We start from the raw sequence: 18,374 nt of genomic DNA on the forward strand, positions 1-18,374 counted from the left end.
GAAGGAAGGAAGGAAGGAAGGAAGGAAGGAAGGAAGGAAGGTAGGTTACATGGAAGGCCAAGTTCAGGAAGTGAATGACACGTACCCCAGGAAAGAAGATGGGGGAGGGGTGAGGCACCACCACACAAGCACAGGTGCTGGCTCCCTGCTCCAAAGATCTCTATTCCTTGCTAATTTACAGCCCCATCATAAAATAGCTTTGGAAGTACTCTGACATCCAGCCATGAAGCATAGACAGCACAATAAAACACACAAAGTAAAGTGATATGTATTTTTTTCTTTATGTCTCATTAGCTTTTATAAATCACTAATATTTGGGCAACAGCAACATGAATGAAATACTCCACAACATCACTGGGTCCCCCTAGGAATGTTTACTTGACAAAATATGTACAACTGCTTGACTCATGAAAAGGAAGAATTGAATGGATGTATCCAGTTTTATTGTTGTAAAGAGATAGTTTTTTTTTCTAATTAAACCACAATTTCTCACATAAAATCTATGCAACTTGGATTTCTAGTAACAGATATAAATGCCCAATTCTATCATTATATGAAATTTTGCAAGGATGCCAGACCCTTTTTTCTGTCCTTCTTGATGTCAGAGGAAATGTGGTCCCTCCTACCACACCCCCTGCCCATCTTGCCAACCAGAGACTGAGCATGGGTTCCACCTTAAAAACAGCATTGTCGGGAGAAAAGATGACTATTGAATAGAAAACAATAAGCAGTTATAAAAAAGTCTGAAATTCAGCATGACCAAAGGTTTTCTAAACATAGCTGTGATTTTCGAATTTAAAGTTGGTTCATTGAGACAAAAGTGAATTTTTCTTCTATCTCTTCATGTCTGAAAAGTGATGGTTTTTTCAAAGTTTTGTTTACTTTATGCTTACAGAGTTTCGTGTAGCCTAGACTAGCCTCTAGTTCCACTATGCAGCTGAAGATGATGGTTAACTTCTGTTTTCTAACGTTTAGAATCTTAGAGTCTTTTATTTCAAAAACAAAATCAAAACGATTTTTCAGGGAGAGAAAGTGGGGAAAAGATGGGCATGTCCTCATTAATTATCAGCTCCTTCCTACCTCCTCTTGTTGGATGGAGAAGGGAGAACATGGAAGAGTGTCACCTCAAGAGCTGTAGTTGGCTTACAGCCTTATGGGTGTGGCTTGCAATCTTGATTTAAGTCACACAGCACTCAAGAAGGGTTAGTTCTAGGGGCCAGCTCCATGTCACCAGCTAGTCAGCCCGTTTCTCTATGCCCACACACAACATGGTAGAACCAAGCAACCCATTCATCTACAACAGACTATGAAGTTAATGCTGTCCTTGCTTCCTGTGCTGCTAGATGACAAGATAAAAAGACAGCAACGAGGGACCCCAAACCCTTGTAAGCCAGATAGTGCCTGTCCTTGACATTTCTGAGACTAGCCTGAACCCTGACTCCTCATATCAATGGGATAGGTTTTGTCATCTGCACTGGAGTATAAAGAGAGATCAAGCAGAGTTTGAGCCACAAGTAGACTATGACACATTTCTAAGTTAGGTTAAAATGTCACATGTGCACAGGAAGCAAGTGAATAAGTTTTTTGAGGGAGGTGATATCAAGGCAGAACTGGCATCCAACCCTCTGAGGAGATGCTCCCTGTGGTAATGTCAGGAGCTAGGGAAGGTGTTGGTTCGGAAGATGGATGATCTTTCCTGTAGCATTGATGGTGCCTTCACTGTCTGAATTGAATTCAGAGTCACTGCTCCCAGAACAGGTGCCCAAGCCAGGGAGGATGCCGGTTCACATAGCAGCAGATAGGCAGTGGATGGAGGGAGGTCTGCTCAGAGAAGAGCTTCCAAGAGACATGCAGGATGGGGCCTCTTGAGTCCTGTCATCGGGGTCGGGGTCTGGTTTCAGTCTTTTCACACTATTGCCACTCTCTGAGCTCTTCAGCTTCACAGCTCAGGCCAACAGCTTTGGCTGAGAGAACTTGTTCTTGGTTCTATGGGTTTCACAGCCAGCTTCTTCTCTACTTCCTTATTTTCTGCAGAAATCTCAACCTTGTTGTGATTCCTTTCGTATTCCTTCAGATCCTCCAGTTCTTCTCATTGCTGCTTCTCTATCAGCTCCTGCTGCTGAGAAACCTCATCAAGGAAGTTGGTATCATCTTCATCTAACCCTCTTGCCATGTTTTTGAATTTGAACTGCTTGCTCCTCATACTGCTGCTTCCTGTCTCTTTGTTCCCTCAGCCATTCATACAAAACCCAAGGGTCATACGCCTCCTCTGGACATTCTTCTGGGTCTTCTGGTTTCCACACTTTCTCCTATTCTTCTTGCCTCCCTTTGCATGGCTTGTCTAGTTCTGCCTCAGACACAAACCTCTCTTTGGTGACAAGGTTAACATCGTTCCCTCCATCCATAATGGAATTGTCTGTTCTTGCTTCCAAAGCAGATTTTAATGGAGACTCTCAGGTACTCAAGGCGCTTTAGCAGTCAAGTCCAGCCTGTAAAGCAGGGACATGGCAGGTTTTCCTTTTGTATTCCTTTTGACCCTTCAGGCTTCCCGTTCCTTACAACTACAACAGATGTTTAACTTCTGAGCCTTCTGTTTCAGCCTAAATCCTGGGATTATAAGCATGTACCCTGCCTATCTTCAACAAATATTTTAAGGAAATAAATAGGAAACTTCAAGGACAGATATTAATGCTTATTGCAGGTGAAATAAGATGTCATAGTAATGCTGGCTCTAAATTACTTTTCTCTAACTGAAGAAAAGCTGGAGTCACTTATCAGAATGACTTAATAAATCTAGAATATTTTATGCACATATGCATCCTTGTAAATTTCCTAAAGAAAAGTTTCTTTCAATTCACTGCTACTTTGTAAAAAGTAAATAACACCCAACGGAGACCATAGACCATAATGTGGGATGATGAAAGGGAAGCCTTTGTAATCAACATACACCATTTCCTATAGTATAATTAAAGGTAAAGATGATTCCATAGCTGTCCATGACTATCTGTACAGAATGTCACATGTTCTAAGATTTGTAGATGCTCAAAATGCTGTGCTATCTTCACAGAACCCACACACACACACACACACACACACACACACACACACACACACACACACCTACATACTTCAAATCAAGTCCAGATGACTTACAGTGCCAAGTACAATTTAGATGCTAGGAGGTCATTACTGTATTGCCTTGGCCAGGGGATAATAACAGCAAAAGTTTAAATTTGTTCACTCTATTATTCTCCATCTATGTCCTTTTGACTCCAAGGTTGTAAAATTAGTTGACATCAAGGACCAACTGTAATAAAAAACCTCATCAAAAAAATACAAAATAGATCATATATACAAAAGTATATTTCCTGCTCATTATATGGCATGCTGTTGTTGAGTTTATACCAAACACAGGAATTTGCAACAACAGTGATAACATCTGCATCCTTCATACGGCAGTGGGATCTGTGTGTTCTGAAGCAACAACCCTTGTGCAACCTGAAAATATTGATTCAACACCAGGATTTACTAAGGTCATTGGAAAAAATGGTCATTGACAAATCCCAGATACCTTATATTCTCCTATGGTTAGTGTATCTCTCACCATTGGCTTGACCTTGACCAACACTATGCTTTGACTTGTCCTGAGCAGACATAAACAGTCTATTCACCCAAGATAGGAAACTGACTACAGACTACATACATTATTTCACCCAAGTCTAGCTTAGTGAATGTAATGGTTTGAATAAAAATGACCCATAGGTTCATATAGTTGAATGTTTTGTTGTCATTGAGCAGCACAATTTGAGACGGATTAGGTGTGGCCTTGTTGAGTGTTTTACCTGCATATGTGTGTGTGCTCCATGTATATTCCTGGTGCCCTCAAAGACCAGGAGATGTTGTCAAATCCCCTGAGCTTAGATTTACAGATGATTATGAGTCACTGTGTGAGTGCTAGAAATCAAGCCAGAATCTTCTGCAAGACCAACAAATATTCTTAACCACTCAGTCATCTCTCCAATTTCCATTAAAATCCAAAAGATTTTATGTAAACCATTTGGCACAGCGTACGAGATCAATAAACTGTAAATATTTTAGACATAAAATATATAAAAATGAAGTGATTGTTTCCTTCTTGACTGATTTTCCTATAAAAACAAAATCAATGTTCCAATAAATATTTACTTAGTAGACATTTATTACATGAAACCTTATATGTTGTGTTATAACCTTTTAATCTCACACAGGATTAATACAATATTCATGAGTGGTGTTAGTGCCTAGTATTATAAACCATTGTTCTACTAAAGTTTCTTAAGGGTATCAGTCAGCTGGCCTGCACACTGGATAGTTCCAGATTCATGATTGTTTTCTTGTTCCTGATCCCTGAATGTGATCTCTCCCTGCTCTTTTAACAGGACTAATCTGTCAAACTTAATGTGTCAAACTCAATCGTGGCACCAGAATTGACTTTTACATATATCGAAGAGGTAAAGCTTTTGTATAATAATGTTTAAAGACACTAAACAGGGACTAGGAGAGGATGTGAGTGAGGCGGACTTCCATGCCTTTCGTGAACAACTAGATACCCAGAAAACTCCTGCCTGCATCTGGGTGCTGTAGCCATTTTTTTTCCAGCATAAACGAACTATTTTCTAAAGGCACAAAGGCAATATATTATCCATGTGTGTTCTCTGGGTTGTAATCCAACTTCCAAGGCAGAAGTCCTATAAAAATAATTAGTTTTACAGAGCAAGGAAGACCTATCATTAAAATTATATGAGAGCAATAATAACAATCGTAGCAATGGCGTAAGCAAGCATACCAGAGGCAAAGCACGACATAAAATCAGCTACCACCCTGACAGCTTTATCTAAACTTCACATACAAGACAAATGAGAAAGGAAGAGGAAAGAAAATTATAAAGGGTAACAATGTTGATCAAAGAACAATCTGGAAAGAGATTCATGTGGTTAAAAGTAAACATAACTTTTTTGTTTCAGACCATAAACACCCCTTATCTTCTTCATTCCCAAACTCAAACTGTGACATCAAAACTGTTGTAATGTGTTGAAGGCTTTACAAACTATACTGTCAGCCTTACAGACACAGAAGGGACCAAGGGAATGGCAGGCAGGATGGATGTGCCTGTCAGGAAGGGATGAAAAATACCAGGTTCCCACCCTCTCTTCTGGTTTCTTCATGCATCTCTGTTTGTGACATCTTCATTGTACACTTGGCCTCACCTTATAACACATATGCTGATGGGCACTTTGGCCAGCGTCCAACCTCTGACCTCAAAGGCACACACAGATTTTATAAATGACAAAATCAAAAGGACAATTTGTCTGTGCTTGTCATACCAAACATGGAGAACAATTATATGTATTTAATTACTATGAATTATGGATTGTGTTTATTTTGTGAAAATGGGGAATATCAAATTTTTGAAAAGTATGTTTTGATGTAAATGTAAGTAACATAATTGCCTGGAGTCAGTTTCACTTCGCTTATGAAAATATGATCTTAAGTAAAATATAGGTGCTATTGACTATGGGTCACTATATTGTTAATTGAAAATTTAACATTGTCACAATATAAATTATACTATCCATTTTAGTCTACTGTAAATGGACTATAGCTTTGAAGGAAAAATGTATTTGGAAGACATTTTGGCAATTACTATCTTAAGATCATTGAGATTTTAACAATGTATCATTTAAAAGAAAATACATTCACATTCAATTAAAAACAAAACAGGAGGTGTACCTGCCCCCCCAATGGTTATTAATGATGGATCTGTAGCTTTTTTTCTCACTTTTAAGATGTGGTTTGCTGACATCACACTATTATGTTTCTAGGAACAGCAATAAAGACAGTTTAGTTGGACATTGGATGATGTAGGAATTGGAGACCTCAATACCCCATTACATTACAAATCTCTCCTTTAAAAAATTACTATATATTTTTTTTAGATTGCACTATAGTTACACCATTTTGTCCTCCTATTTCCTTCCATATACCCCCTCCTTGCTCTCTTCCAAATTCATGGTCTCTATTCTTATTGATCATTATGACATGAATATGTATATACATATAAATTCCTAAAATCAACATGCTCAGCCTGTATAATGAAATATGTATGGGTTTGCTTTCAGAGCTCACCATTTGGTATTGGATGACCAACTGATGTAGTCTTCCTTGGGAAATATTATTTCTTCTGCTCTCAGCCATCCTTCATTGCCTGTAATTCTTTGTGTGGGATTGAAATGTCCTCTTCTTTTCTCAGTCTACATTAGTATGCCCATTGCTATTGTTCTTATTCAGCTCATGTCATGTTATTATTTTTTACTTTTCCCCCACCCCACCCCCCAAAAAACAAACCCAATCTTGATCATCAGGTTATCACTAGTCAATGTTTATTTTGTTGTGACATTTTTTATTTAAAATAAGTGGGAATTGTGAGGGTTTTCTTTTTAACTGTGTGAAGCAATTTGTTAAAGGTATGGTGGTTAGTAACATAAGGCTTTCCTTTGGCTCCTCACTAATACATAAAGACACTACAGGAGCAACATAAGTGGCCCTGAAATCATCAAAGTAGGATGAGCCTCAGGAATTTTCCTTAGCCTTCTCTCTCAGCCCTAAGATTGCAAGTGAACACCATCATAACTAGATCTTCACATGATGCTGAGGGCAAGACCCAGGTACTTAGTATGCTTGCACAGCAAGCAATTTGTTAGCTCAGCTATTGCTACAGTTTAAGATTTTAACAATAAAATTAAATGTTTTATTTGTATATATCAATGGTAGTAAGTTATATTAGGGTATTATGTATAAATATATATTATACATTCATAAATTTCATTTCTCTTAATTTTTAGATATTTATAGCCAACATAGCTTGTTCTCAAAGTTTTTCAAACTCAGATCTTAAAAATAAAATCCAGGTATGTATGCATCTGCATAGTTCAGACTTCTTCTATCCAGTGGTCAGTTTAATTCACATATATGCATACAAGCAAAACACTTCTATACATAAAAAAATAAAATAAATCAATCTAACAAAAAAGGTACTTGCTGAGGTAGTCTGCCTACATTCTAATTTCAAACAGAGTAGGAACGATAAAACTGGTAGAGAGTACATAATATGGGGCTTTTAAAGCCCTGAATTTAATCTACCTCAAAGTAAAGAAGATTAAAAATAGTTTCAATGGACAACATAGAAACAAAGAGGATAATCAGTGGAATGATAAGTCCTTATTTCAATGGTTTCAAAGTTTCTAGGCAGGCAAACCAACTGAGAAACCTCACTTTTGATTAAAAGAAAATGATCAGCATCCCTAAATATTTTGGTGTTCTACCCTCTAATAAATATAATTGACTGTTCTTTCAGAGCACTGTGATTTGATTCCCAGCACCCACATGGTGGCTCACAATCATCTGGAACACTAGTTCCAGGGGAGGTGGAACCTCCTGATATCTGCAGTCACCAGCTCACACACTGTGCACATACATGCACATACATGCACAGACATGCATACAGGCAAAACACTCCTATATATAAAATATTAAAATAAATAAATCTAACTAAAAAAGTTACTTGCTGAGCTTGTCTGCCTACGCTAGGGCACATACACAATGCAGCAGAAACAGCAGCATACAAAGTCCATGGTGCCTCTGCTGGCACAAAGAACAATGCTCAGGAGCCCAGCCTATCTTCCATGCATGGGATCCATCAACTTCTTGGGAACACCCCAGATATCCTTTACTTCTCATAAAAACCTTGGAGAAGTGTTTGGAGTTGGGCTTCGAAAGGTAAATCTGTTGACCACTCTAGAGGCAGCTGGACCTGGGGGAATAAAGCCCGGGGCAATCTAAAGTCTCATGCAATAGTCAACTTTATTCAGAGTATGAGACAATTAATTCCTTGAGGGTTGAGACAGGTAACCTGAGTAAAACTCTCATGAGTTCAAACTGTATAAAACCACAAGGACAAGCTGCACAAGGGAGAAACATGTTTTCCCATAGAGGCATATAAACCAATAACAATAGCCAGCTCTAATCAGGAAGCTGAACTGAACTTACTCCTGACCAATACACATCCCAAGAACAGTTCAGTGGTTTTGAAGAGACTGTCACAAGACTCTAGTCTTGTTTTCTTGGAGTTTTCTCACAAGAACTCAGAATTCCTCTCCTAGGACTCCTTTATTGGACCATGTTCCAGCAATAAATATAGTCCCTCTCTACAGAAATGGCTTACTACTAAAGAGCCTAACAAATTATGTCTAAAACAAAGATGATGAGAAATGTCCTGAGCTTTCCGGGCAGGTAAAAGTGTTGAGATTGTAGATCTTCTTGAAGTGGTAAATCTTTGAGACTGTTTGCCAAAACCTCTTCTGTAATATAGTACATTCAATTCTGTCTAACAAGAAGAAGGAGGCAGCTATAGTTGGTGACTCCATGGAGGTGAAGATTCTGAAGGCTAGGGCCAGCACACAAAGGGAGTGACTGTGTCCCTTCTCTGGGGCCATGGAGTTTTGCAGGATGGAACCTACCAGCAGCACATGATGCAAATGCTCACATATATTTGCTGAGACTCCAGCCCCTCCCACTGCACACACTGAAGCACAAAGCATTGGACTTCTACATTAAGTTTTCAACTTACCCATAAGTCACTTTTGAGAGTGTCCACTAGCACCTAGAAACCCTGGACTATATACCCTCTGAGACTTTCCATTCTCAACTCACTTAACTTACCAGATACCATATTTCAACTTCATTTCAAAGTTCTAAAATATTCTCATGACAGTCAAAGGTTCTCATAAAGGAGAAAACTGGTCCCTGATTCCAGGAAACATCGGGGTTCTAAATTTTACTGCTGTAGAAATTTTTAATCACAAATCAGGGTTTCTACTCCATCTTTAACCATTTTGTTTCCACATAAAAGACATACACACAACGTTATTTACCATAAGCCTTGATCAGCACAAGAGCTGGGCAGATATATATATATCCCTATGCTATTGTATCTATTTCCCAACCAATAATACTATTACATATTTTGCCATGTCTCATCTGGGCTGCTCTTAACTCCAATTAGCCAACCACACAGCCATTACTTCTTGACACATCTAACCTATGGCAGCTTCTCCTCCATTCACCTTTTTCTCCCTTATGGTTCTCTGACCTCCAGCCCTAGAATCCTAAAACCCTGCCTATGTCTCTGCTGCCTAGCTGTTGGTATCTTTAATTACTAATCAGAAATAACTTGGGTGCAAGGTCTTATAGTGTCACTCAGGACTACTAAGGACTCTCTCTCTCTCTTCTCTGGGGCAACCAGGTCTTAAGGAACAAGTATTAGCATTATAATACAAGCAGCATCAGGGTAACCCACTCCACTTTACACATTGATAACTTTCTCACTAAGAAAAGAAAACTAACACAATTTAACATCTGGGAGAATTTCTACTCTCATCTCATTCTCAATAACATCACTCCAGAGTGTCTTCTTATGATTTAAAATTCTCAGACCTCAAACCAGATGGAGCATAAACAATAGCTACTTTCTTTAAACAAGCTTCCCCTGAATGAAACACTTAAATAGTGAAACTTGAAAATCTTGCCCTAGACTTTAATCGTTTTACCCTTCTCTCTTTTCCAGTTTCATCAACACAAAGCAACATTGTATCACCTAAGTCACACTTTCCATTTATGTGCTTCAGCTTGAATACCTCATACAGTTGAAAAGAAGAAGAAAATGACAAACCCAAACAGCAGAACAATGACAATAGTGACAGAGGAAGTGAGCGAAAGAGAACATCAAATGGGCTTCCAAAGGAAGAGCAAGGAGGAGGAGGAGGAAAAGGAGGAGGAGGAGGGAGGAGGGGAGGAAAAGGAAGAGGAGGAGGAGGGAGGAGGGGAGGAGGAGGAAGAGGAGGAGGGAGGAGGGGAGGAGGAGGAAGAGGAGGAGGGAGGAGGGGAGGAGGAGGAAGAGGAGGAGGAGAAGAAGGGGAAGAAAGAAGAAGGAGGAGGAGGAGGAGGAGGATGAGAAGAAGAAGAAGAAGAAGAAGAAGAAGAAGAAGAAGAAGAAGAAGAAGAAGAAGAAGAAGAAGGAAAGAAAGGAAGAAAGGAAGAAAGGAGGAAGAATTAGGGGAAGAAGAAAGAAGGAAGAAGGAGAAAGAAGGAAAGGGAGGGGGAGGAAGAGGAAGGAGGAAGAAGAAGGAAAGAGAAGGAGAAAGAAGGAAGAAGGAAGAGGAGGTAGAGGGGGAGGAGGAGGGGGAGATGAGAATGAAGAAGAGGAGGAGGAAGAAAAGTTAGCAGGAAGAAAAATGGCAAAGAAAATGGATCCACAAAATCACAAACTTCAGGACATAGATGAGGCAGCACCTAGAAACCTCCAAAGGAGAATACCTTGTTCCAATTCCCATGTTATCTATCTTCATTAACTGACCAGTCCAGTAGTTGTGGCAGGCAGTGTTTTATATCTTATGTTTCCACAGTACACAAAGCAACCACAGTCTGTGATACTCTAGTCAGCACTATCTATTGAGAGTGCTAAGCCCCAAGCAAGAAAACTGTCCAAAAATTCTAAAAGCATAGACTGCTTAAAAAAAAATAACAGTGTGTTTATGATGAAGAAAAATAGGAAAGTGTCAGATAAGGCTTGTATGAAAAGAAGGTGAGATTAGACTAAATTAAATCATATTCAATTAGATTTGTTTAGATTAGCATAGAGTAGATTAGTGCCTTAAAAAGACTTGCTAGGTCAAGAGGATCAGGTAAAGAGTGTGAGCAGAGGGGCTAAGAGTGCCTGAGCAGAGAGGCAGGAACAGCATGTGGAACAGCAAGGTCCTGAGGTGAATGTTGAAGGACAGGGACATTAGAAGAGATGAACTAAGGCAGAGATGAAACACAATGATGCTGAATACAGGCACTCAGAGATCAAAGTCTAGCAGGGATTTATTTCAGAGCTGTGTGAAATGTTTGAACTTCATGACAAGTGCCCGATACCAGGTAAACTAATGCTTTTATTTTAATTAAAATATAAATTGTAAGGCATGGTAGTTTATGTTCATAATCCATGCATTTTGGAGGCTCAGGCAGGACAACTAAACACTATATATCCAGCCTGAGTTTTGTGAACTTCAGGCCAACCAGGGCAATAGGGTGAGGTCCTCTCTGATAAAAACAGAAAATAGGTTTGAGAACAGTTATTGGTAGAGTGCCTGTCTGCATTCACAAAGCCCTGGGTTCGATCTTACAGCACCCAAGCAAATGCATAAATAAAGAGAAAAACATCAATTATACATGTTAACTAGAGTCAAGGTGAAATTTCTATTTGAACACACAGCAATTACCTTATGGTAAACAGATACAGGAGGTCATGGGAGGAAATGAGTAAATGTTCTCAAGGGATGATGGTGGCTTCTGTGAGGGGACACTCTGTGTCAGAAGCTCAGTGGCATGAGGATTCATGTAAAATGTAAGCAATGTAAAACTAGGTGCAGGTGCATGGAACTGTGAATTAAACTGGACATGTAAGTTGGAGCTGAATGCCTAAGAATGCTATGGCAAACTACGGGGATGCATAACGCTTCCACAGGACAATCTGCATCTAAGAAACAGAAAGCTAAAATATGTAATTCTAACAGAGAGCCTGGGGAACAAGCCAATTCTAACTATCTAACAATTCCTGTGGAATTTGTGTTAGCAACCCAAGGCAGATAGCACCAATAAATAGATAAGATTTGAAACCCTAGTGCTACATGCCTTTGGATGTCTCACACTGCCAACATGTGACATTTCAGCTCTATGGACATAGTAGGCCAATATGTATGGTTCAAGGACCCAGCAATTTCTGATTATTGTAAGTATTGTAAACATTATCAGCAGTTTACTTACTGTAAATCAGACAATATTCAGTAATGTGTGTATGCATAAGAAGTATGTATAAGAAGTAACTAGTGGAGAGGGATGGAGAGATAGTTCAGCTACTCGGAACTTGATGCTGTTACAGAGGACCCAGGTTCAATTCCTAGCACCCATATCAGGTGGTTCACAAGTACCTGCTACCATACCAGTCCCAGAGGATCTAACTTCTTCTTCTGACTCATGAGAGTACCCATATGATGTAACATACATTCATACAAATATACACATTTGTACATAAATAAAAATTAACAAATAATTAAAATAAGTTACTAGGCTTTTGAGAATAATGACTAAGTAGAAGGAGAAAAGATGGGTTGTTTGTTTATTAATATCTAGAGCTTTGGTGCCAAGCAGCCATACCTCAGTAGCAATCAGCAAAGGTTACAAGGGATATTGTACACCAAATCTCTTTACATCTCCCACTTTAACCTAAATAATAACATCTCAGGATTCTTTCTCATTACTGAGGTAGAAGCTCCAAGAATAGGATAGCTTTGGCTAATATGACAGAAGGGTTTTCAGTGAGGGATGATATGACTGTACCCAAAGCTCATTCAGTGCTCAGACAGATTGAATAATATGTAAGTTTATGTGAATGGTAGTGTATGTGTGTGTGACATGAGTGCTTTTAGTGTGGATGTCTACATAGGGATATGCAGGTGCACATGCAAATGGGTGAGTGTAGGTGTAGAAGCCAGAGGGTGAAGTGTCACTGGGTGTCTTTCCTTGATTGCTTTATTTGTTTTAGGAAAGGTTCTCTCACCAAACCTGATGCATACTATCACCTCCAGCGTTTGACACGGGTTCTGAAGGTGCCAACTTATGTCCCCATGAACACACAGCAGTCACTGTACTGAGTCATCTCCCCAGCCCTATCTAACTCATATTAAATAATGAACTTAGGCTACAACCTAAATATATTTGGCTTTGTCTTCTTCCCCATTCTCATCTTCTACTGTATCTCCCATCCCTGGTGCGAGGTGTTATGTAAGCGCCTGTTTCACTAACAGTGACATAAAACAATTTCCCTACAGCATAACACACAGACAAGAGCATTTCCATATGTTCTCCATGTTCTTCAGAGACTGACATACTTGAGGACGTCAGCATATAGACAAGCTATATGTGACATTATGAAACAGAACATTGAGGTCATGCCTTCTGTCGTAACAAATCACCTTTAAAAAAAAAAGTCTCCTTTCTGACCTTCTCATCAGGCCAACCTGAAGATCACTTCATGTCTCAAAACCACTTTCCTTGCTTCTTCATGATTCGGACCAGCAGGAATGAATCAGAGCTTGTCGTTCATTTTCTCCAGTATCAAGCTGCCACTCTGAACTCCTGGGAAAGGAGATGATGATAGATGAACTACAAACAAACAAAACTCCCATAGACCATTCATATCATTAAACAGAAGAGAAAACTGAGGCTCGATTTTAAAAAGAGACATGCTCCAGGCTCAGGTCTAATGAGTGAGGGAGTAAACTTTACACCAAGCTCTGCTGGACGTTTATTTGAAAAGCTGGCAAACAAAAGGACAGCGACTACCATCAATGTAAGTCTCCCTTGTGGGTTTCAGGATCGCAGTTGCAGGGGCTGCTGCTATCTGTCAGTCACCCTATGCTTTGCATTCTGTAAATCTAAAGAAAATGTATGGACTGGGGGAGGGGAGTCTTTTGACACATTTCCTCTTAGTTTCTTCCCACCCCCATAATGGTTCAGTTAATTGTGACAACACAAAACACAGAGGCACCACCACCACACCCTATCCCGGAAGACAGGAAATGACAGCAAACGGCTACTATCCCCCTGCAAGACCAAAAGACAAAAGTAGCTGGTGTCCACGGGGCAGGGGCAGAAGCGTTTGCTGGAGAGTAGCCTTTAACTAGGGAGGTGGTTTAGGGGCAGCTATTCCACAGCAAAGTTGGTGGGGACCAACTAAAAGCAAGTGGAGCCAGTGGGTTTACTAGTCACTTAGCTCAGGACAAGACTGTGGGGTTTCACACAAGGCTAAATGATCATGGACCTCAGGACTCCTGATCTCAGTGGCCTCATTTCCTGTCTGACACCACAGATTGTTCACACTTATGCAGCAGAGGAGACCAACAGTGAGACAAACATTGAGAAATGGGGATATTTACCAAACATACTATGTTTGGCTGTATTTGTCCTCCATTTTTCAAGCCAGCTCTGAAATAGGGGCACTCCTTTTTATTTTCAAAGAAATATTAACTCCTGTATGGATCAATGACAGTCACCATATTTGTCTTCTTGTAGTCTCATCTACTGAAGCTCCAAACAAAGAAACCCCCAAATAAATAATGGGATTATTATTCTTTCCAGAGACAACTCTGTAGTTGTGAAAAATGTTATTTCCCTTTAACATTTCTACACACCAAACAGTAAGAAGGGAGAAAGTGGGAGCTCTCAGCTTCTAGCTGTAAGGAGGAAGAAAAACAAAATCGGCCTCTTTGGACTTGAAGGGCTGGGAGGACTCTCCACATAGGTCACAGTTCTTTGGTTTCTTCCCTCTTCTGTAGGAATGAATATTAGGTTTGATAATAAGTATGTCAAGGTCATGTTTACCTAATTGTAATGAAGCAAAGCATAAATTTCAAATAGTTAACCATCTGCAGGGAATGACTAGATCTTTTTTTTCTCCTCCAGAAGCCAAGTAATTAAAATAGAAAAATGTGTTCAGTGTTCAAAGAAACTGGAATGTTACTATATTAGATAAGGGAGCCGTCCATGACCACATAATGTCATTAAAGTGGTCGGAAATTATGTGGTCTTTTAAATTGCTTTATTTCCCTCAGCAGAATATTAATTTCAGGTGAGTAATTTAAATTGCATTAACAGTAGACTCCTTAAGATGACACTTCATTTAGTTGTGGAAGTCGCTGCTGCTTAAGCGATGCCCCCAGTCTGCTGTCTCACACTGTGTCTAGCCTGTGCCAGATTGTAGAATGTTTTTCTTTTTTTCAAAATACCATGGGGGTGTCAAATGCCTTATTGCAAACCTGCTGCTTTATGGGAAAATGCGGTGTAAATAAAGCAGAGGCACTTCTGCAAGTCGCCACATTTTAGGTAGAGAATTCTTCAATTGAATGCGTGAAATCGACTGACAGGTTTATGAACCAAATCATTTTGAGAATATCCTTCACACACAAAAATATCACCACATCTGCAGAAGCCATATGGTGTAAAGAAGATCCACAAGGTCTTCAAGGACGGGCGAACTTATACTCGCAGTGCCGCTGTCTCGGTCATTAATAAAGTTACTAATTTGGGGTCAAAGAAGCATCAAAATGAGAGGTTTTTTTTGTTTTTTTTTTTTTTAGGAAAATCTATCATGCTCCCTTTCTTACAAAAACTGAATGCAGACCACACATGCTCTACCCTATGACCCAACCACACATGCTCTATCCTATGACCCTTCAGTCCTGTCGAAGCAACTTCCTCCCACAACCCTTTCCTATTTATTCTCAAACAAATATTGATCACCTTGTTTCTGTAACTGTAGATTTATTGGTACTCTATAGAATTTCATAGGGACAGAGCCACAGAATATCTAATATTTCTTCTGTCTCTCTGTAATCTAATAACTGTGGAAGTCTCTCTATTCCCTGGGAATCTATCAGTAGTGAATTTGCTTTCTGTTTCTCTGAGTAATACACTAGTGTGTAGACATAGCATTGTGTACATGTTTACCGGTTAATGCTCTAGCTTGGAGCAATTGTTTATAAGCTGCTATCAACATCACAACTGAGTCTGTCAGTGTACATATGCTTTCCTGACTTCTGTAAAAATACCAAGAGGTGAAATAGCTGGACCACACCACAGGCGTTTAGCAAAGAAATTATTTTGCAACTCTATGCCTACAAACTTATTGTTTTTAAAATATCCCAGTCAAAGATCTTAACAAATAGTTTCCTTTTAAAAATATTTATATGGCACATAAATAAAGTAGATATAGTATGTCCCTAAAAAAAATGACAGTGCATTGGAATTAGTGGGGTGTGGCATACTGGAATTAATTGAGGATCGTTGTAGCCAAGAGGTCAGACTTAACACCAGCTATCAGTAGACTAGAATACTAGGCAAATCAGTGATGTGATTCAGACCAAGTACAATGTGTGAGGCCACGGAAGCCATGATATTGTATATCTTAGAGTCTGAGACCATAAGTCAGAAAACCAGTGTGTATATGAATGCACAAAGTTGGGTGATCAGCACCTCATCCTAGGTGAGGAAGATGGAGAGAGCGAAGAAGGTAAAGAGGAAAGGAGAGAGAGAAGAGAAGAAGGAAGAAAGAGGAGGAGGAGAGGGGGAAATAATACACAGGGCAGGGGAGAGAGAGACTCAGATACTTGCCCACATTTGATTAGTACGGGCAGAAATTCCAATGAGTGATCTTTTCTAGTAGCCCAGATACGTGGAAACAGAATTAACAACCACATCACCAACTCTTTACCTTATACAAGAATACATGAAACTCCAGTTCTTTATTGTTGGTAATATTTGGTGTGATTTGTCTTTTTAGTGTAGGTGTTATGATATCTTTTTATTTTAATTTGCATCTCCTTTATATCTAGTCATGCTAAACCTCTTTTCATACATTTACTTTCCATATATATGCATATATTATATATAGACACATATTCAAATGAGAACTGTTGAGATCTTTCAACTGGGATTCTTTTAACACTAAAGATGTTAGGAAGAAATGCAATTAAATGCATGCCTCACACTCTGACTATTCAATCCTACCTTAAACAAGACTCACACAATTTGTTAGTATCCTCCAGCTGTCTGATAGTCCCACAGGCCTGTACTATGGAGAAGATAAAACATCAAAATTCCTAAGAACTTATGAACAGAAGCCAATAGAAAGCTCTCAGTGCCCTCTGTAAAAACACCCCCACAGCAATGACTGGTTCATCCATCCATCTTTCCCATGTTTTTTTTTTATCCTTTTCCAAAGATCATATGCAACTATAATGTATATCTGACTACTTAAAAGTGACCCCTTTCTCTTGGGACAGTTGGGCCAAGAAGTCCCAAGAGTGCAACAACAAAGACATTCATGTGGGTAGAACTAATAATTCGTGACAATCAAAAGTAAAATATGGGCAATCTATCAGCTGAGAAAATCATATCAAAGCTTTACAAATAGGAAGCAGGCATAAGCATCAAGCGAATGAACTCAAATCAATTTTCTATTTCTTAACCTTATAACATTAAATGGAAGCTTTGTTTGGAATGTTCTTACATCATTAGTCAGCAGAACCAGTGACTTAATGATTAGTATAAACTTCAAGGATGACTGTGTACCTAGGAAATTCTAAATGTTAATCTTTGAAAAATATGCAGCCTTCCTTTTTCTATAAAAACCCATCCTGACTCTCAACAACAATGCATCTCTAATAATTTCTGGCTGTAGGGCAAACACAGACAAACAACATAGGCACCAGAGGGAACTTTACTATAAGAAAAACAAAACAAATATCACTCCATATCAAAAAAGCCATGGAATCATACCAGAAACTCCACCCCCAATGCTGTGTATCCATTTAAGAATGTGTGGTTTGCATATCTGTCTCTCTTCAAGGGCCTGCTTGCTAGCTGATCTCTCATTCAACATGAAGAAAGCAGATGATGGCTACCAGACAGCTTTCAGGTTTACTTACTTTAAGACAAGTGACAGATGTGCAAGGTCAAAGTGTCTTTCAATCAAAATTCTAAATCTAGTTTTAAAATACAATTGCCTCCACTTTGTGCACTCAAAGCAACTATTCCCTGGAGGAGAATCAATGGTTTGAACACCTCCCTGATAGAGCCTCTGTGACTGAGGAAGGAGTAGAGATGAGAGAAGCAATCATTGTCCATGGCGTCAAAATTGGATTGGATTAGTACTAATAATTTTTACATCTTATTTTACTTTTAGCTGCTCAAATAATTAGTGTATACACACGTATATGCTGGATTTTGGTTTAGGTTCCTTTTTTGGACACAGCTGTTAAATATGGCTATTCTCGTAGCAGAGTAGATTGTAAAATATTCATTTTTGAAGTTTCAGAGATTAAGACTATTTTGATAATGTTATCTGTAAAGTTAAAAGATACGGTTATCACAAGTTTGTTGCTGGGAGAAATTACTACATAAGATAATTTGCTTGGCAGTAAGTATTTTTGAATCAGCTAAAAATAAATTCTCATGAAGTTGGAGAGAGGTTAAAAAGCCTAAGACATCACATAATGTTCTCTCTCTCCCTCTCCCACTCTTCCTATCCCTTTCCTTGTTCCCCCCCCCCTCTCTCTCTCTCTCTCTCTCTCTCTCTCTCTCTCTCTCTCTCTCTCTCTCTCTCTTTCTCTCCTGTGAAGGTGTGTGTGTACACACAATTATGGAAGACTTGTAGATATTTATATTTTCCAAATGTTTGG

The 18,374-nt window shown here is 39.1% G+C and overlaps 1 pseudogene; it reads right to left on the bottom strand.

Annotated features, from left to right (window-relative positions):
• Positions 1-1,740: 1,740 nt before the first annotated feature.
• On the bottom strand, positions 1,741-2,405 carry LOC110287574 (annotated as a pseudogene).
• Positions 2,406-18,374: the final 15,969 nt, after the last annotated feature.

This window comes from Mus caroli, chromosome 1, assembly GCF_900094665.2.
Source record: "Mus caroli chromosome 1, CAROLI_EIJ_v1.1, whole genome shotgun sequence".
In the NCBI taxonomy this organism is placed as follows: domain Eukaryota; kingdom Metazoa; phylum Chordata; class Mammalia; order Rodentia; family Muridae; genus Mus; species Mus caroli.